Here is a 22,596-nt window from a genome sequence, read left to right on the forward strand (position 1 = left end):
CCTTGCACCTTCTTATTGACGATGAAACACAGAATTTGCATCGGAATTAAGTACAAAAGGCACAATGCCGACTTAAGTACAAGAAGACTGACTCTTCTTACTGTCTATGAATTCAACCTTTCCTGTGACACCGGTTTTCGATTCCGATGCTTCTCTTCGGGTTTACTGTATCCCTAGGACCTTTATATTGACGATGAAACACAGAAATTGAATCGGAATTAAATACAAAAGGCAAATTGCCGACTTAAGTACAAGAAGACTTACTCTTCTTACAGACTATGACTTGAACATTTCCTGTGAGACCAGTTTTAGAGTTCGATCCTTCACTTCAGGTTTATTGTATGCCTAAGAACTTCGTATTGACGATGAAACGCAGAAATTGCATCGGAATTAAATACAAAAGGCACAATGCCGACTTAAGTACAAGAAGACTGACTCTTCTTACTGTCTATGATTTGAACCTTTCCTGTGAGACCAGTTTTAGATTTCGATGCTTCACTTTATGTTTAATGTATCCCTTGTACCTTCTTATTGACGATGAAACACAGAAATTGTATCGGAATTAAATACAAAATGCACAATGCCGACTTAAGTACAAGAAGACTGACTCTTCTTACTGTCTATGATTTGAACCTTTCCTGTGAGACCAGTTTTAGATTCCGATGCCTTACTTCAGGTTTGCTGTGTCCTCTAGGACCTTCATATTGACGATGAAACACAGAAATTGCATCGGAATTAAGTACAAAAGGCACAATGCCGACTTAAGTACAAGAAGACGGCCTCTTCTTACTGTCTATGTTTTGGGCCTTTCCAGTGAGACCAGTTTTAGATTCCGATGCTACACTTCAGGTTTACTGTATCCGTTAGACCTTCTTATTGACGATGAAGCACAGATATTGCATCGGAATTAAATACAAAAAGCACAATTAAGCCGTAAGTACAAGAAGACTGACTTTTCTTACTGTCTATGTTTTGAAACTTTCCTGTCCAACCAGTTTTAGATACCGATGCTTCACTTCAGGTTTACTGTATTCCTTAAACCATCTTATTGACGATGAGACCCAGAAATTGCATCGGAAGTAAATACAAAAGGCACAATGCCGACTTAAGTACAAGAAGACTGACTCATCTTACTGTCTATGATTTGAACTTTTCCTGTGAGACCAGTTTTTGATTCCGATGCTTCACTTCAGGTTTACTGTATCCCTAGGACCTTCATATTGACGATGAAACACAGAAATAGCATCGGAATTAAATACAAAAGGCACAATTCCGACGTATGTACAAGAAGACTGACGTTTCTTACTGTCTATGCTTTGAAACTTTCCTGTGAGACCAGCTTTAGATTCCGAAGCTTCACTTCAGGTTTACTGTATTCCTTAAACCTTCTTATTGACGATGAAACACAGAAATTGCATCGGAATTGAATACAAAAAGCACAATGCCGACTTAAGTACAAGAAGACTGACTCCTCTTACTGTCTATGATTTAAACATTTCGTGTGAGACTAGTTTTAGATTCCGATGCTTCACTTCAGGTTTACTGTATACCTAGGACCTTCATATTGACGATGAAACACAGAAATTGCATCGGAATTAAATACAAAAGTCACAATGCCGACTTAAGTACAAAAAGACGGGCTCTTCTTACTGTCTATGTTTGAGCCTTTCCTGTGAGTCCAGTTTCAGATTCCGATGCTTCTCCTCACTCTTACTGAATCCCTTGTACCTTCATATTGACGATGGAACACAGAAATTGCATCCGAATTAAATACAAACGGCACAATGCCGACATAAGTAGAAGAAGACGGGCTCTTGTTAGTGTCTATGATTTGAGCTTTTCCTGGGAGACCAGTTTTAGTTTCCGATATTTCACTTCAGGTTTACAGTAACACTTGCACATTTTTATTGAGGATGATACACACAAATTGCATCGGAATTAAATACAAAAGGCACAATGCCGACTTAAGTACAAGAGGACTGACTCTTCTCACTGTCTATAATTTAAACCTTTTCTGTTAGACCAGTTTTAGATTCCGATGCTTTACTTCAGGTTTACTGTATCCCTAGGACCTTCATATTGACGATGAAACACAGAAATTGCATCGGAATTAAAAACAAAAGGCACAATGCCGACTTAAGTACAAGAAGACTGACTCTTCTTACTGTCTACGTTTGAATATTTCCTGTGACACCAGTTTCAGATTCCGATGCTTGTCCTCACTCTTTCTATATCCCTTGGACCGTCATATTGACGATGGAACACAGAAATTGCATCGGAATTAAATACAAACGGCTCAATGCCGACATAAGTAGAAAAAGACGGGCTCTTCTTACTGTGTGTGACTTAAGCTTTTCCTGGGAGACCAGTTTTAGTATCCGATATTTCACTTCAGGTTTACAGTATCCCTTGCACCTTCCTATTGACGATGAAACACAGAAATTGCATCGGAATTAAATACAAAAGGCACAATACCGACTGAGGTTCAAGAAGACTGACACTTCTAACTGGCTATGATTGGAACCATTGCTGTGAGACCAGTTTTAGATTCCAGTGCTTCACTTCAGGTTTAGTGTATCCCTAGGACCTTCATATTGACGATGAAACACAGAAATTGCATCGGAATTAAATACAAAAGGCACAATGCCGACTTAAGTACAAGATGACAGACTCCTCTTACTGTCTATGTTTTAACCTTTCCTGTGAGACCAGCTATAGTTTCCGATGCATCACTTCAGGTTTACTGTATCCCTAGGACCATCATATTGACGATGAAACACAGAAATTGCATCGGAATTAAATACAAACGGCACAATGCCGACATAAGCAGAAGAAGACGGGCTCTTCTTACTGTCTATGTTTTGAGCCTTTCCTGTGAGACCAGTTTCAGATTCCGATGCTTCTCCTCACTCTTACTGAATCCCTTGGACCTACATATTGACGATGGAACACAGAAATTGCATCAGAATTAAATACAAAAGGCACTATGCCGACATAAGTAGAAGAATACGGGCTCTTCTTACTGTCCATGATTTGAGCTTTTCCTGGGAGACCAGCTTTAGTTTCCGATATTTCACTTCAGGTTTACAGTATCCCTTGCACCTTCTTATTGACGATGAAACACAGAAATTGCATCGGAATTAAATACAAAAGGCACAATGTCGACTAAAGTACAAGAAGACTGACTCTTCTTACTGTCTATGTTTGAACGTTTCCTGTGAGACCAGTTTCAGATTCCGATGCTTCTCCTCACTCTTACTGAATCCCTTGGAGCTTCATATTGTCGATGAAACACAGAAATTGCATCGGAATTAAATACAAAAGGCACAATGCCGACTTAAGTACAATATGACTGACTCTTCATACTGTCTATGTTTTAACCTTTCCTGTGAAACCAGTTATAGATTCCGATGCGTCACTTCAGGTTTACTGTATCCCTAGGACCTTCATATTGACGATGAAACACAGAAATTGCATCGTAATTAAATACAAAAGGCACAATGCCGACTTAAGTACAAGAAGACTGACTCTTCTTACTGTCTATGATTTGAACCTTTCCTGTGAGACCAGTTTTAGATTCCGATGCTTCACGTCAGGTTTAGTGTATCCTCTAGGACTTTCATATTGACGATGAACAACAGAAATTGCATCGGTATTAAGTACAAAAGGCACAATGCCGACTTACGTAGAAGAAGACTGACCCTTCTTACTGTCAATGATTTGAACGTTTCCTGTGACACCAGTTTTAGATTCCGATGCTTCTCTTCAGGTTTATTGTATCGCTAGGACCTTCATATTGACGATGAAACACAGAAATTGCATCGGAATTAAATACAAAAGGCACAATGCCGACTTAAGTACAAGAAGACTGACTCTTCTTACTGTCTATGATTTGAACATTTCCTGTGAGACCAGTTTTAGAGTTCGATGCTTCACTTCAGGTTTACTGTATCCCTAAGACCTTCATATTGACGATGAAACACAGAAATTGCATCGGAATTAAATACAAAAGGCACAATGCTGACTTAAGTACAAGAAGACTGACTCTTCTTACTGTCTATGATTTGAACCTTTCCTGTGATACCAGTTTTAGATTCCGATGCTTCACTTCAGGTTTACTGTTTCCCTAGAACCTTCATATTGACGATGAAACACATAAATTGCATCGGAATAAAATACAAAAGGCACAATGCCGACGTAAGTACAAGAAGACTGACTCATCTTACTGTCTATGATTTGAACCTTTCCTGTGAGACCAGTTTTAGATTCCGATGCTTCACTTCAGGTTTACTGTATCCCTAGGACCTTCATATTGACGATGAACACAGAAATTGCATCGGAATTAAATACAAACGGCACAATGCCGACTTAAGTACAAGGACACTGACTCTTCTTACTGTCTACGATTTGAACATTTCATGTGACGCCAGTTTTAGATTCCGATGCTTCACTTCAGGTTTACTGTTTCCCTAGAACCTTCATATTGACGATGAAACACATAAATTGCATCGGAATAAAATACAAAAGGCACAATGCCGACGTAAGTACAAGAAGACTGACTCATCTTACTGTCTATGATTTGAACCATTCCTGTAAGACCAGTTTTAGGTTTCGATGCTTCACTTCAGGTTTAATGTTTCCTTTGTCCCTTCTTATTGACGATGAAACACAGAAATTGCATCGGAATTAATTACAAAATGCACAATGCCGACTTAAGTACAAGAAGACTGACTCTTCCTACTGTCTATGATTTGAACCTTTCCTGTGAGACCAGTTTTAGATTCCGATGCTTTACTTCGGGTTTACTGTGTCCTCTAGGACCTTCATATTGACGATGAAACACAGAAATTGCATCGGAATTAAGTACAAAAAGCACAATGCCGACTTAAGTACAAGAAGACGGCCTCTTCTTACTGTCTATGTTTTGGGCCTTTCCAGTGAGACCAGTTTTAGATTCCGATGCTACACTTCAGGTTTACTGTATCCCTTAGACCTTCTTATTGACGATGAAGCACAGATATTGCATCGGAATTAAATACAAAAGGCACAATTAAGACGTAAGTACAAGAAGACTGACTCTTCTTACTGTCTATGTTTTGAAACTTTCCTGTGCAACCAGTTTTAGATTCCGATGCTTCACTTCAGGTTTACTGTATTCTTTAAACCATCTTATTGACGATGAAACCCAGAAATTGCATCGGAAGTAAATACATAAGGCACAATGCCGACTTAAGTACAAGAAGACTGACTCTTCTTACTGTCTTTGATTTGAACCTTTCCTGTGAGACCAGTTTTAGATTTCGATGCTTCACTTCAGGTTTACTGTATCCCTAGGACCTTCTTATTGACGATGAAACACAGAAATTGCATCGGAAATAAATACAAAAGGCACAATTCCAACGTATGTACAAGAAGACTGACGTTTCTTACTGTCTATGCTTTGAAACTTTCCTGTGAGACCAGCTTTAGATTCCGAAGCTTCACTTCAGGTTTACTGTATTCCTTAAAACTTCTTATTGACGATGAAACACAGAAATTGCATCGGAATTAAATACAAAAAGCAGAATGCCGACTTAAGTACAAGAAGACTGACTCCTCTTACTGTCTATGATTTAAACATTTCGTGTGAGACCAGTTTTAGATTTCGATGCTTCACTTCAGGTTTACTGTATCCCTAGGACCTTCATATTGACGATGAAACACAGAAATTGCATCGGAATTAAATACAAAAGTCACAATGCCGACTTAAGTACAAAAAGACGGGCTCATCTTACTGTCTATGTTTGAGCCTTTCCTGTGAGTCCAGTTTCAGATTCCGATGCTACTCCTCACTCTTACTGAATCCCTTGTACCTTCATATTGACGATCGAACACAGAAATTGCATCCGAATTAAATACAAACGGCACAATGCCGACATAAGTAGAAGAAGACGGGCTCTTGTTACTGTCTATGATTTGAGCTTTTCCTGGGAGACCAGTTTTAGTTTCCGATATTTCACTTCAAGTTTACAGTAACACTTGCACATTTTTATTGACGATGATACACACAAATTGCATCGGAATTAAATACAAAAGGCACAATGCCGACTTAAGTACAAGAGGACTGACTCTTCTCACTGTCCATAATTTAAACCTTTTCTGTGAGACCAGTTTTGGTTTCCGATATTTCACTTCAGGTTTACAGTATCCCTTGCACCTTCTTATTGACGATGAAACACAGAAATTGCATCGGAATTAAATACAAAAGGCACAATGCCGACTGAGGTTCAAGAAGACTGACACTTCTTACTGGCTACGATTGGAACCATTGCTGTGAGACCAGTTTTAGCTTCCAGTGCTTCACTTCAGGTTTAGTCTATCCCTAGGACCTTCATATTGACGATGAGACACAGAAATTGCATCGGAATTAAATACAAAAGGCACAATGCCGACTTAAGTACAAGATGACAGACTCTTCTTACTGTCTATGTTTTAACCTTTCCTGTGAGACCAGCTATAGTTTCCGATGCATCACTTCAGGTTTACTGTATCCCTAGGACCCTCATATTGACGATGAAACACAGAAATTGCATCGGAATTAAATACAAACGGCACAATGCCGACATAAGCAGAAGAAGATGGGCTCTTCTTACTGTCTATGTTTTGAGCCTTTCCTGTGAGACCAGTTTCAGATTCCGATGCTTCTCCTCACTCTTACTGAATCCCTTGGACCTACATATTGACGATGGAACACAGAAATTGCATCAGAATTAAATACAAAAGGCACTATGCCGACATAAGTAGAAGAATACGGGCTCTTCTTACTGTCCATGATTTGAGCTTTTCCTGGGAGACCAGCTTTAGTTTCCGATATTTCACTTCAGGTTTACAGTATCCCTTGCACCTTCTTATTGACGATGAAACACAGAAATTGCATCGGAATTAAATACAAAAGGCACAATGTCGACTTAAGTACAAGAAGACTTAGTCTTCTTACTGTCTACAATTTGAACCATTCCTGTGAGACCAGTTTTAGATTCCGATGCTTCACTTCAGGTTTACTGTATCCCTAGGACCTTCATACTGACGATAAAACACAGAAATTGTATCGGAATTAAATACAAACGGCACAATGCCGACATAAGTAGAAGAAGACGGGCTCTTCTTACTGTCTATGCTTTGAGCTATTCCTGTGAGACCAGTGTCAGAATCCGATGCTTCTCCTCACTCGTACTGTATCCCTAGGACCTTCATATTGACGATGAAACACAGAAATTGCATCGGAATTAAAAACAAAAAGCACAATGCCGACCTAAGTACAAGAAGATTGACTCTTCTTACTGTCTATGTTTGAACCTTTCCTGTGAGACCAGTTTTAGATTCCGATGCTTCACTTCAGGTTTACTGTATCCCTAGGACCTTCATATTGACGATGAAACACAGTAATTGCATCGGAATTAAATACAAAATGCACAATGCCGACTTAAGTACAAGAAGACTGACTCTTCCTACTGTCTATGATTTGAACCTTTCCTGTGAGACCAGTTTTAGATTCCGATGCTTTACTTCGGGTTTACTGTGTCCTCTAGGACCTTCATATTGACGATGAAACACAGAAATTGCATCGGAATTAAGTACAAAAAGCACAATGCCGTCTTAAGTACAAGAAGACGGCCTCTTCTTACTGTCTATGTTTTGGGCCTTTCCAGTGAGACCAGTTTTAGATTCCGATGCTACACTTCAGGTTTACTGTATCCCTTAGACCTTCTTATTGACGATGAAGCACAGATATTGCATCGGAATTAAATACAAAAGGCACAATTAAGACGTAAGTACAAGAAGACTGACTCTTCTTACTGTCTATGATTTGAAACTTTCCTGTGCAACCAGTTTTAGATTCCGATGCTTCACTTCAGGTTTACTGTATTCTTTAAACCATCTTATTGACGATGAAACCCAGAAATTGCATCGGAAGTAAATACATAAGGCACAATGCCGACTTAAGTACAAGAAGACTGACTCCTCTTACTCTCTATGATTTAAACCTTTCCTGTGAGACTAGTTTCAGATTCCGATGCTTCACATCAGGTTTACTGTATACCTAGGACCTTCATATTGACGATGAAACACAGAAATTGCATCGGAATTAAATACAAAAGGCACAATGCCGACTTAAGTACAATAAGACTGACTCTTCTTGCTGTCAATGATTTGAACCTTTCCTGTGAGACCAGTTTTAGATTCCGATTCTTCTCTTCAGGTTTACTGTATCCCTAGGACCTTCATATTGACGATGAAACACAGAAATTGCATCGGAATTAAATACAAAAGCTCAATAACGACTTAAGTACAAGAGGAATGTCTCTTCTTACTGTCTATGTTTTGAAACTTTCTGTGAGACAGTTTTAGATTCCGATGCTTCACTTTAGGCTTTCTGTATCCCTTGGACCTTCATTAAGACGATGGAACACAGAAATTGTATCGGAAGTAAATACAAAACGCACAATGCCGACATAAGTAAAAGAAGACAGGCTCTTCTAACTGTCTATGTTTGAGCCTCTCCTGTGAGATCTGTTTTTAATTCCGATAATTCACTTAAGCTTTACTGTATCCCATTTACCTTCTTATTGACGATGAAACACTGGTATTGCATCGGAATGAAATACAAAAGGCACAATGAAGACTTAAGTACACGAAGACTGTCTCTTCTTACTGTCTATGATGTGATTCTTTCCTGTGGGTCCAGTTTCAGATTCCGAAGCTTCTCCTCAATCGTACTGTATCCCTTGGACCGTCTTATTAACGATGAAACACAGAAATTGCATCGGAATTAAATACAAAAGGCACAATGCCGACTTAAGTACAAGGAGACTGACTCTTCTTACTGTCAATGATTTGAACCTTTCCTGTGAGACCAGTTTTAGATTCCGATTCTTCTCTTCAGGTTTACTGTATCCGTAGGACCATCATATTGACGATGAAACACAGAAATTGCATCGGAATTAATACAAAAGGCACAATGCCGTCTTAAGTACAAGAAGACTGACTTTTCATACTGTCTATGATTTGAACATTTCCTGTGAGACCAGTTTAAGAGTTCGATGCTTCACTTCAGGTTTACTGTATCCCTAGGACCTTCATATTGACGATGAAACACAGAAATTGCATCGGAATTAAATACAAAAGGCACAATGCCGACATAAGCAGAAGAAGACGGGCTCTTCTTACTGTCTATGTTTTGAGCCTTTCCTGTGAGACCAGTTTCAGATTCCGATGCTTCTCCTCACTCTTACTGAATCCCTTGGACCTACATATTGACGATGGAACACAGAAATTGCATCAGAATTAAATACAAAAAGCACTATGCCGACATAAGTAGAAGAATACGGGCTCTTCTTACTGTCCATGATTTGAGCTTTTCCTGGGAGACCAGCTTTAGTTTCCGATATTTCACTTCAGGTTTACAGTATCCCTTGCACCTTCTTATTGACGATGAAACACAGAAATTGCATCGGAATTAAATACAAAAGGCACAATGTCGACTTAAGTACAAGAAGACATAGTCTTCTTACTGTCTACAATTTGAACCATTCCTGTGAGACCAGTTTTAGATTCCGATGCTTCACTTCTGGTTTACTGTATCCCTAGGTCCTTCATACTGACGATAAAACACAGAAATTGTATCGGAATTAAATACAAACGGCACAATGCCGACATAAGTAGAAGAAGACGGGCTCTTCTTACTGTCTATGCTTTGAGCTATTCCTGTGAGACCAGTGTCAGAATCCGATGCTTCTCCTCACTCGTACTGTATCCCTAGGACCTTCATATTGACGATGAAACACAGAAATTGCATCGGAATTAAAAACAAAAAGCACAATGCCGACCTAAGTACAAGAAGATTGACTCTTCTTACTGTCTATGTTTGAACCTTTCCTGTGAGACCAGTTTTAGATTCCGATGCTTCACTTCAGGTTTACTGTATCCCTAGGACCTTCATATTGACGATGAAACACAGTAATTGCATCGGAATTAAATACAAAATGCACAATGCCGACTTAAGTACAAGAAGACTGACTCTTCCTACTGTCTATGATTTGAACCTTTCCTGTGAGACCAGTTTTAGATTCCGATGCTTTACTTCGGGTTTACTGTGTCCTCTAGGACCTTCATATTGACGATGAAACACAGAAATTGCATCGGAATTAAGTACAAAAAGCACAATGCCGTCTTAAGTACAAGAAGACGGCCTCTTCTTACTGTCTATGTTTTGGGCCTTTCCAGTGAGACCAGTTTTAGATTCCGATGCTACACTTCAGGTTTACTGTATCCCTTAGACCTTCTTATTGACGATGAAGCACAGAAATTGCATCGGAATTAAATACAAAAGCTCAATAACGACTTAAGTACAAGAGGAATGTCTCTTCTTACTGTCTATGTTTTGAAACTTTCTGTGAGACAGTTTTAGATTCCGATGCTTCACTTTAGGCTTTCTGTATCCCTTGGACCTTCATTAAGACGATGGAACACAGAAATTGTATCGGAATTAAATACAAAACGCACAATGCCGACATAAGTAAAAGAAGACAGGCTCTTCTAACTGTCTATGTTTGAGCCTCTCCTGTGAGATCTGTTTTTAATTCCGATAATTCACTTAAGCTTTACTGTATCCCATTTACCTTCTTATTGACGATGAAACACTGGTATTGCATCGGAATGAAATACAAAAGGCACAATGAAGACTTAAGTACACGAAGACTGTCTCTTCTTACTGTCTATGATGTGAATCTTTCCTGTGGGTCCAGTTTCAGATTCCGAAGCTTCTCCTCATTCGTACTGTATCCCTTGGACCGTCTTATTAACGATGAATCACAGAAATTGCATCGGAATTAAATACAAAAGGCACAATGCCCACTTAAGTACAAGAAGACTGACTCTTCTTACTGTCTACGATTTCAACCTTTCCTGTGATACCAGGTTTAGATTCCGATGCTTCACTTCAGGTTTACTGTATCCTCTAGGACCTCATATTGACGATGAAACACAGAAGTTGCATCGTAATTAAATACAAAAGGCACAATGCCGACTTAAGTACAAGGAGACTGACTCTTCTTACTGTCAATGATTTGAACCTTTCCTGTGAGACCAGTTTTAGATTCCGATTCTTCTCTTCAGGTTTACTGTATCCGTAGGACCATCATATTGACGATGAAACACAGAAATTGCATCGGAATTAATACAAAAGGCACAATGCCGTCTTAAGTACAAGAAGACTGACTTTTCATACTGTCTATGATTTGAACATTTCCTGTGAGACCAGTTTAAGAGTTCGATGCTTCACTTCAGGTTTACTGTATCCCTAGGACCTTCATATTGACGATGAAACACAGAAATTGCATCGGAATTAAATACAAAAGGCACAATGCCGACTTAACTACAAGAAGACTGACTCTTCTTAATGTCTATGATTTGAACCTTTCCTGTGAGACCAATTTTAGATTCCGATGCTTCACTACAAGTTTACTGTATCCCTAGGACCATCATATTGACGATAAAACACGGAAATTTCATCGGAATTAAAAACAAAAGGCACAATGCTGACATAAGTACATGAAGACTGACACTTCTTACTGTCTATGATTTGAACCTTTCCTGTGAAACCAGTTTTGGATTCCGATGCTTCACTTCAGGTTTACCGTATCCCTAGGACCTTCATATTGACGATGAAACACAGAAATTGAATCAGAATTAAATACAAAAGGATCAATGCCGAATTAAGTACATGAAGACTGACTCTTCTTACTGTCTATGATTTGAACCTTTCCTGTAAGACCAGTTTTAGATTCCGATGCTTCACTTCATGTCTAGTGTATCCCTAGGACCTTCAAATTGAGGATGAAACGCAGAAATTGCATCGGAATTAAATACAAAAGGCACAATGCCGACTTAAGTACAAGAAGACTGACTCTTCTTACTGTCTATGATTTGAACCTTTCCTGTGAGACCAGTTTTAGATTCCGATGCTTCACTTCATGTTTACCGTATCACTAGAACCTTCTTATTGATGATGAATCACAGAAATTGCATCGGAATTAAATACAGAAGACAGAATACCGACTTAAGTACAAGAGGAATGTCTCATCTTACTGTCTATGCTTTGGGCCTTTCCTGTGAGACCAATTTTAGATTCCGATGCTTCACTTCAGGTTTACTGTGTCACTTGCACCTTCTTAGTGACGATGAATCACAGAAATTGCATCGGAATTAAACACAAAAGGCACAAGTCCAATGTAAGTACAAGAAGACTGACTCATCTTACTGTCTATGCTTTGAACCATTCCTGTGAGGCCAGTTTTAGATTCCGATGCTTCACTTCAGGTTTTCTGTATCCCTTGGACATTCATAAAGACGATGAAAGAAGAAAATTGCATCGGAATTAAATAGAAAACGCACACTGTCGACTAAAGTACAAGAAGACGGGCTCTACTCACTGCCTATGTTTTGAGCCTTTCCTATGAGACTAGTTTTAGATTCCGAAGCTTCACATCCGGTTTACTGCATCCCTTGGACTTTCTTATTGACGATGAAACACAGAAATTGCATCGGAACTAAATACAAAAGGCATAATGCCGACATAAGTACGAGAAGACTGACTCTTCTTACTGTCTATGTTTTGAACCTTTCCTGTGAGACAAGTTTTAGATTCCGATGCTTCACTTCTGGTTTTCTGTATCCCTTGGACCTTCATAAAGACGATGAAAGAAAGAAATTGCATCGGAATTAAATAGAAAACGCACACTGTCGACTAAAGTACAAGAAGACGGGCTCGTCTTACTGTCTATGTTTTGAGCCTCTCCTTGGAGACTTGTTTTAGATTCCGAAGCTTTACTAGAGGTTTACTGTATCCCTTGGACCTTCGTATTGACGATGAAACACAGAAATTGATTCGGAATTAAATACAAAAGCACAATGCCGACTCAAATACATGAAGACTGACTCATCTGACTGTCTACGATTTGAACCTTTCCTGTGAGACCAGTTTTAGTTTCCGATTTTTCACTTCAGGTTTACTGTATCCCTAGGACCTACATATTGACGATGAAATACGGAAATTGCATCGGAATGAAATACAAAAGGCTCAATGCCGACTTAAGTACAAGAGGACTGACTCTTCTTACATTCTACGATTTGAACCTTTCCTATGAGACCAGTTTTAGTTTCCGATGTTTCACTTCAGGTTTACTGTATCCCTAGGACCTTCTTATTGACGATGAAACACAGATATTGCTTCGGAATTAAATACAAAAGGCACAATGCCGACTTAAGTACAAGAAGACAGGCTCTTCTTACAGTCTATGTATTGAGCCTCTCCTGTGAGACCAGTTTTAGATTCAGATAATTCACTTCAGGTTAACTGTATCCCTTGGACCTTCTTATTGACGATGAAACACAGAAATTGCATCGGAATTAAATACAAAAGGCACAAAGCCGACTTAAGTACAAGACGACTGACTCTTCTTCCTGTCTATGTTTTGAACCTTTACTGTGAGACCAGTTTTAGATTCCGATGCTTCACTTCAGGTTAACTGTATCCCTTGGATCCTCTTATTGACGATGAAACACAGAAATTGCATCGGAATTAAATACAAAAGGCACAAAGGCGACTTATGTACAAGACGACTGACTCTTCTTCCTGTCTATGTTTTGAACCTTTCCTGTGAGACCAGTTTTAGATTCCGATGCTTCACTTCAGGTTAACTGTATCCCTTGGATCCTCTCATTGACGATGAAACACAGAAATTGCATCGGAATTAAATACAAAAGGCATAATGTCGACTGAAGTACAGGAAGACGGTCTCTTCTTACTGTCTATAATTTGAGCCTTTCCTGTGAGACGAGATTTAGATTCCGATGCTTCACTTCAGGTTTACTGTATCCCTTGGACCTTCTTGTTGACTATGAAACTCAGAAATTGCATCGGAATTAAATACAAAAGGCACAAAGCCGACTTAAGTACAAGACGACAGACTCTTCTTCCTGTCTATGTTTTGAACCTTTCCTGTGAATCCAGTTTTAGATTAAGATGCTTCACTTCAGGTTAACCATATACCTAGGACCTTCCTATTGACGATGAAACACAGAAATTGCATCGGAATTAAATAGAAAAGGCACAATGCCAACTTGAGTACAAGAAGACGGGCTCTTCTTACAGTCTATGATTTGAGCCTCTCCTGTGAGACCAGTTTTAGGTTCCGATAAATCACTTCAGGTTAACTGTATCCCTTGGACCTTCTTATTGACGATGAAACACAGAAATTGCATCGGAATTAAATACAAAAGGCACAAAGCTGACCTAAGTACAAGACGACTGACTCTTCTTCCTGTCTATGCTTTGAACCATTCCTGTGAGATCAGTTTTTGATTAAGATGCTTCATTTCAGGTTAACTGTATCCCTTGGACCTTCTTATTGACGATGAAACACAGAAATTGCATCGGAATTAAATACAAAAGCACAATTCCGACTTAAGTACAAGAAGACGGGTTCTTCTTACTGTCTATGTTTTGAATCTTTCCTTTGAGACCAGTTTTAGATTCCGATGCTTCGCTTCAGGTTTACTGTATCCCTTGGACCTTCTTATTGACGATGAAACACAGAAATTGCATCGGAATTAAATGCAAAAGGCACAAGCCGACTTAAGTACAAGACGACTGACTCTTCTTCCTGTCTATGTTTTGAACCTTTCCTGTGAGACCAGTTTTAGATTCCGATGCTTCACTTCAGGTTAACTGTATCCCTTGGATCCTCTTATTGACGATGAAACACAGAAATTGCATCGGTATTAAATACAAAAGGCACAAAGCCGACTTAAGTACAAGACGACTGACTCTTCTTCCTGTCTATGTTTTGAACCTTTCCTGTGAGACCAGTTTTAGATTCCGATGCTTCACTTCAGGTTAACTGTATCCCTTGGATCCTCTAATTGACGATGAAACACAGAAATTGCATCGGAATTAAATACAAAAGGCATAATGTCGACTGAAGTACAGGAAGACGGTCTCTTCTTACTGTCAATAATTTGAGCCTTTCCTGTGAGACGAGATTTAGATTCCGATGCTTCACTTCAGGTTTACTGTATCCCTTGGACCTTCTTGTTGACTATGAAACACAGAAATTGCATCGGAATTAAATAGAAAAGGCACAATGCCGACTTGAGTACAAGAAGACGGGCTCTTCTTACAGTCTATGTTTTGAGCCTCTCCTGTGAGACCAGTTTTAGGTTCCGATAATTCACTTCAGGTTAACTGTATCCCTTGGACCTTCTTATTGACGATGAAACACAGAAATTGCATCGGAATTAAATTCAAAAAACACAGTGCCGACGTAAGTACAAGAAGAGGGGCTCTTCTTACTGTCTATGTTTTGAACCTTTCTGTGAGACCAATTTAGAATCCGATCCTTAACTTCAGGTTTTCTGTTTCCCTTGGACCTTCATAAAGACGATGAAACACAGAAATTGCATCGGAATTAAATACAAAAGGCATAATGTCGACTGAAGTAGAAGGAGACGGGCTCTTCTTACTGTCTATGATTTGAGCCATTCCTGTGAGACGAGTTTCAGATTCGGATGCTTCACTTCAGGTTTACTGTATCCCTACGACCTTCATATTGACGATGAAACACAGAAATTGCATCGGAATTAAATACAAAAGGCGGAATGAAGACTTAAGTACAAGAGGACTGACACTCTCACTTTCTACGATTTGAACCTCACCTGTGAGTCCAGTTTCACATTCCGATGCTTCACTTCAGGTTTACTGTATCCCTTGGAGCTTCGTATTGACGATGAAACACAGATATTGCATCGGAATTAAATACAAAAGGCACAATGGTGACTTAAGGTCAAGTGGAATGTCTCTCCTTACTGTCTATGTTTTGAACCTTTCTGTGAGGCCAAGTTGGAATCCGAACCTTAACTTCAGGTTTTCTGTTTCCTTTGGACCTTCATAAAGACGATGAAACACAGAAATTGCATCGGAATTAAATATAAAAGGCATAATGTCGACTGAGGTACAAGAACACAGGCTCTTCTTTCAGTCTATGTATTGAGCATCCCTGTGAGACCAGTTTTAGATTCAGGTAATTCACTTCAGGTTAACTGTATCCCTTGGACCTTCTTATTGACGATGAAGCACAGAAATTGCATCGGAATAGATTATAGATTATGATGTATCAGTTTAGGTTTTCTGTATCCCTTGGACCTTCATAAAGGCGATGAAAGAAAGAAATTGCATCGGAATTAAATACAAAACGCACACTGTTGACTAAAGTACATGAAGACAGGCTCTTCTTACTGTCTATGATTTGAGCCTTTCCTGTGAGACCAGTTTCAGATTCCGATGCTTCTCCCCACTCTTACTGAATCCCTTGGACTTTCATATTGTCGATGGAACACAGAAATTGCGTCGGAATTAAATACAAACTGCACAATGCCGATAGAAGTAGAAGAAAACGGGCTCTTCTTACTGTCTATGATTAGAGCTTTTCCTGGGAGACCAGTTTTAGTTTCCGATATTTCACTTCAGGTTTACAGTATCCCTTGCACCTTCTTATTGACGATGAAACACAGAAATTGCATTGGAATTAAATACAAAAGGCACAATGCCGACTTAAGTACAAGTAGACTGACTCTTCATACTGTCTGTAATTTGAACCTTTCCTGTGAGACCAGTTTTAGATTCCGTGGCTTCACTTCAGGTTTACTGTATCCCTAGGACCTTCATATTGACGATGAAACACAGAAATTGCATCGGAATTATATACAAACGGCACAATGCCGACATAAGTAGAAGAAGACGGGCTCTTCTTAGTGTCTATGATTGGAGCTTTTCCTGTGAGACCAGTTTCAGATTCCGATGCTTCTCCTCACTCATACTGTATCCTTAGGACCTTCATATTGACGATGAAACACAGAAATTGCATCAGAATTAAAAACAAAAGCCACAATGCCGACTTATGTACAAGAAGACTAACTCTTCTTACTGTCTATGTTTGAACCTTTCCTGTGAGACCAGTTTTAGATTTCGATGCTTCACTTCAGGTTTAGTTTATCCCTATGACCTTCATATTGACGACGAAACACAGAAATTGCATCGGAATTAAATACAAACGGGACAATGCCGACATAAGTAGAAGAAGACAGGCTCTTCTTACTGTCTGTGATTTGAACTTTTCCTGGGAGACCAGTTTTAGTATCCGATATTTCACTTCTGCTTTACAGTATCCCTTGCACCTTCTTATTGACGATGAAGCACAGAAATTGCATCGGAATTAAATACAAAAGCACAATGCCGACTTCAGTACAAGAAGACTGACTCTTCTTAGTGTCTATGATTTGAACCTTTCCTGTGAGACCAGTTTCAGATTCCGATGCTTCTGCTCACTCTTACTGTATCCTTTGGACCTTCATATTGACGATGAATCACATAAATTGCATCGGAATTAAATACAAACGGCACAATGCCGACGTAAGTAGAAGATGACGGGCTCTTCTTACTGTCTATGTTTGTAGCTTTTCCTGGAAGGCCAGTTTTAGATTCCGATATTTCACTTCAGGTTTACAGTATCCCTTGCACCTTCTTATTGACGATGAAACACAGAAATTGCATCGGAATTAAATACAAAAGGCACAATGCCGACTTAAGTACAAGAAGACTGACTCTTCTTACTGTCTATGATTTGAACCTTTCCTGTGACACCAGTTTTAGATTCCGATGCCTCACTTCAGGTTTATTGTATCCTCTAAGTCCCTCATATTGACGATGAAACACAGAAATTGCATCGGAATTAAAAACAAAAGGCACAATGCCGACTTAAGTACAAGAAGACTGACTCTTCTTGCTGTCTATGATTTGAACATTTCCTGTGAGACCAGTTTTAGATTCCGATGCTTCACTTCAGGTTTACTGTATCCCTGGGACCTTCATATTGACGACGAAACACAGAAATTGCATCGGAATTAAATTCAAATATCACAATGCCGACTTAAGTACAAGAAGACTGACTTTTCTTACTGTCTGTGATTTGAACCTTTCCTGTGAAACAAGTTTTAGATTTCGATGCTTCACTTCAGGTTTACTGTATCCCTAGGACCTTCATATTGACGATGAAACACAGAAATTACATCGGAATTAAATACAAAAGGCACAATGCCGACTTAAGTACAAGAAGACTGCCTCTTCTTGCTGTCTATGATTTGAACATTTCCTGTGAGACCAGTTTTAGATTCCGATGCTTCACTTCAGGTTTACTGTATCCCTGGGACCTTCATATTGACGACGAAACACAGAAATTGCATCGGAATTAAATTCAAATATCACAATGCCGACTTAAGTACAAGAGGACTGACTCTTCTTACTGTCTATGTATAGAACCTTTCTTGTGAGACCAGTTTTAGATTCTGATGCTTCACTTCAGGTTTACTGTATCCCTAGGACCTTCATATTGACGATGAAACACTGAAATTGCATCGGAATTAAATACAAAAGGCACAATGCCGACTTAAGTATAAGAAGACTGACTCTTCTTACTGTCTATGATTTGAACCTTTCCTGTGAGACCAGTTTTAGATTCCGATGCTTCACTTCAGGTTTACTGTATACCTAGTACCCTCATATTGACGATGAAACACAGAAATTGCATCGGAATTAAATACAAAAGGCACAATGCCGACTTTAGTACAAGAAGACTTACTCTTCTTACTGTCTATGATTTGAACCTTTCCTGTGAGACCAGTTTCAGATTCCGATGCTTGTCCTCACTCTTAATGTATCCTGTGGAGCTTCATATTGACGATGAGACACAGAAGTTGCATTGGAATTAAATACAGACGGTACAATGAAGACATAAGTAGAAGAAGACGGGCTCTTCTTACTGTCTATGTTTTAGCATTTCCTGGGAGACCAGTTTTAGATTCCGATATTTCACTTCAGCTTTACAGTATCCCTTGCACCTTCTTGTTGACGATGAAGCACAGAAATTGCTTCGGAATTAAATACAAAAGGCACAATGCCGACTTAAGTACAAGAAGACTGACTCTTTTTACTGTCTATGATTTGAACATTTCCTGTGAGACCAGTGTTAGATTTCGATGCTTCACTTCAGGTTTACTGTTTCCCTAGGACCATCATATTGACGATGAAACACAGAAATTGCGTCGGAATTAAATACAAAAGGCACAATGCCGACTTAAGTACAAGAAGACTGACTCTTCTTACTGTCTATGATTTGAACATTTCCTGTGAGACCAGTGTTAGATTTCGATGCTTCACTTCAGGTTTACTGTTTCCCTAGGACCATCATATTGACGATGAAACACAGAAATTGCATCGGAATTATATACAAACGGCACAATGCCGACATAAGTAGAAGAAGACGGGCTCTTCTTACTGTCTATGATTGGAGCTTTTCCTGTGAGACCAGTTTCAGATTCCGATGCTTCTCCTCACTCATACTGTATCCTTAGGACCTTCATATTGACAATGAAACACAGAAATTGCATCGGAATTAAAAACAAAAGCCACAATGCCGACTTATGTACAAGAAGACTGACTCTTCTTACTGTCTATGTTTGGACCTTTCCTGTGAGACCAGTTTTAGATTTCGATGCTTCACTTCAGGTTTAGTTTATCCCTATGACCTTCATATTGACGATGAAACACAGAAATTGTATCGGAATTAAATACAAACGGCACAATGCCTACATAAGTAGAAGAAGACAGGCTCTTCTTACTGTCTGTGATTTGAGCTTTACCTGGGAGACCCGTTTTAGTATCCGATATTTCACTTCAGCTTTACAGTATCCCTTGCACCTTCTTATTGACGATGAAGCACAGAAATTGCATCGGAATTAAATACAAAAGCACAATGCCGACTTCAGTACAAGAAGACTGACTCTTTTTAGTGTCTATGATTTGAACCTTTCCTGTGAGACCAGTTTTAGATTCCGATGCTTCACTTCACGTTTACTGTATCCCTAAAACCTTCATATTGACGATGAAACACAGAAATTGCATCGGAATTATATGCAAATGGCACAATGCCGACTTAAGTACAAGAAGACTGACTCTTCTTACTGTCTGTGATTTGAACCTTTCTTGTGAGACCAGTTTTAAAGTCCAGTACTTCACTTCATTTTTACTGTACCCCTAAGACTTTCATATTGACGATGAAACACAGAAATTTCATCGGAATGAAATACAAAAGGCACAATGCCGACTTAAGTACAAGAAGACTGACTCTTCTTACTGTCTAAGATTTGAACCTTTCCTGTGAGACCAGTTTCAGATTCCGATGCTTCTGCTCACTCTTACTGTATCCTTTGGACCTTCATATTGACGATGAAACACAGAAATTGCATCGGATTTAAATACAAACGGCACAATGCCGACGTAAGTAGAAGATGACGGGCTCTTCTTACTGTCAATGTTTGTAGCTTTTCCTGGAAGGCCAGTTTTAGATTCCGATATTTCACTTCAGGTTTACAGTATCCCTTGCACCTTCTTATTGACGATGAAACACAGAAATTGCATCGGAATTAAATACAAAAGGCACAATGCCGACTTAAGTACAAGAAGACTGACTCTTCTTACTGTCTATGATTTGAACCTTTCCTGTGACACCAGTTTTAGATTCCGATGCCTCACTTCAGGTTTAGTGTATCCTCTAGGACCCTCATATTGACGATGAAACACAGAAATTGCATCGGAATTAAAAACAAAAGGCACAATGCCGACTTAAGTACAAGAAGACTGACTCTTCTTGCTGTCTATGATTTGAACATTTCCTGTGAGACCAGTTTTAGATTCCGATGCTTCACTTCAGGTTTACTGTATCCGTGGGACCTTCATATTGACGACGAAACACAGAAATTGCATCGGAATTAAATTCAAATGGCACAATGCCGACTTAAGTACAAGAAGACTTACTTTTCTTACTGTCTGTGATTTGAACCTTTCCTGTGAAATAAGTTTTAGATTTCGATGCTTCACTTCAGGTTTACTGTATCCCTAGGACCTTCATATTGACGATGAAACACAGAAATTACATCGGAATTAAATACAAAAGGCACAATGCCGACTTAAGTACAAGAAGACTGACTCTTATTACTGTCTATGATTTGACCCTTTCCTGTCGGACCAGTTTTAGATTCCGATGCTTCACTTCAGGTTTACTGTATCCCTAGGACCTTCATATTGACGATGAAACACGGAAATTGCATCGGAATTAAATACAAAAGGCACAATGCCGACTTAAGTACAAGAAGACTGACTCTTCTTACTGTCTATGATTTGAACCTTTCCTGTGAGACCAGTTTTAGATTCCGAAGCTTCACTTCAGGTTTACTGTATCCGTAGGACCTTCATATTGACGATGAAACACAGAAATTGCATCGGAATTATATACAAAAGGCACAATGCCGACTTAAGTACAAGAAGACTGACTCTTCTTAGTGTCTATGATTTGAACGTTTCCAGTGAGACCAGTTTTAGATTCCGATGCTTCACTTCAGGTTTACTGTATCCCTAGGACCTTCAAATTGACGACGAAAAACAGAAATTGCATCGGAATTAAATACAAAAGGCACAATGCCGACTTAAGTACAAGAAGACCGACTCTTCTTACTGTCTGTGATTTGAATCTTTCCTGTGAGACCACATTTAGATTCCGATGGTTCACTTCAGGTTTACTGCATCACTAGGACATTCATATTGACGATGAAACACGGAAATTGCATCGGAGTTATATACAAAAGGCACAATGCCGACTTAAGTACAAGAAGACTGACTCTTCTTACTGTCTATGATTAGAACCTTTCCTGTGAGACCAGTTTTAGTTTCCGAAATTTCACTTCAGGTTTACAGTATCCATTGCACCTTCTTATTGACGATGAAACACATAAATTGCATCGGGATTAAATACAAAAGGCACAATGCCGACTTAAGTACAAGAAGTCTGACTCTTCTTACTGTCTATGATTTGAACCTTTCCTGTGAGACCAGTTTTAGATTCCGTTGCTTCTCTTCAGGTTTACTGTATCTCTAGGGCCTTCTTATTGACGATGAAACACAGAAATTGCATCGGAATTAAATACAAAAGGCACAATGCCGACTTAAGTACAAGAAGACTGACTCTTCTTACTGTCTATGCTTTGAACATTTCCTGTGAGACCAGTTTTAAAGTTCGATGCTTCACTTCAGGTATACTGTATCCCTAGGACCTTCAAATTGACGAAGAAAAACGGAAATTGCATCGGAATTAAATACAAAAGGCACAATGCCGACTTAAGTACAAGAAGACTGACTCTTCTTACTGTCTATGATTTGAACCTTTCCTGTGAGACCAGTTTTAGATTTCGATGCTTCACTTCAGGTTTACTGATTCCCTTGTACCTTCATATTGACGATGAAACACAGAAATTACATCGGAATTAAATACAAAAGCTCAATAACGTCTTAAGTACAAGAGGAATGTCTCTTCTTACTGTCTATGTTTTGAGACTTTATGTGAGACAGTTTTAGATTCCAATACTTCACTTCATTTATACTGTATCCCTTGG

The sequence above is a fragment of the Schistocerca piceifrons genome, chromosome 2, assembly GCF_021461385.2.
Source record: "Schistocerca piceifrons isolate TAMUIC-IGC-003096 chromosome 2, iqSchPice1.1, whole genome shotgun sequence".
Lineage (NCBI taxonomy): Eukaryota > Metazoa > Arthropoda > Insecta > Orthoptera > Acrididae > Schistocerca > Schistocerca piceifrons.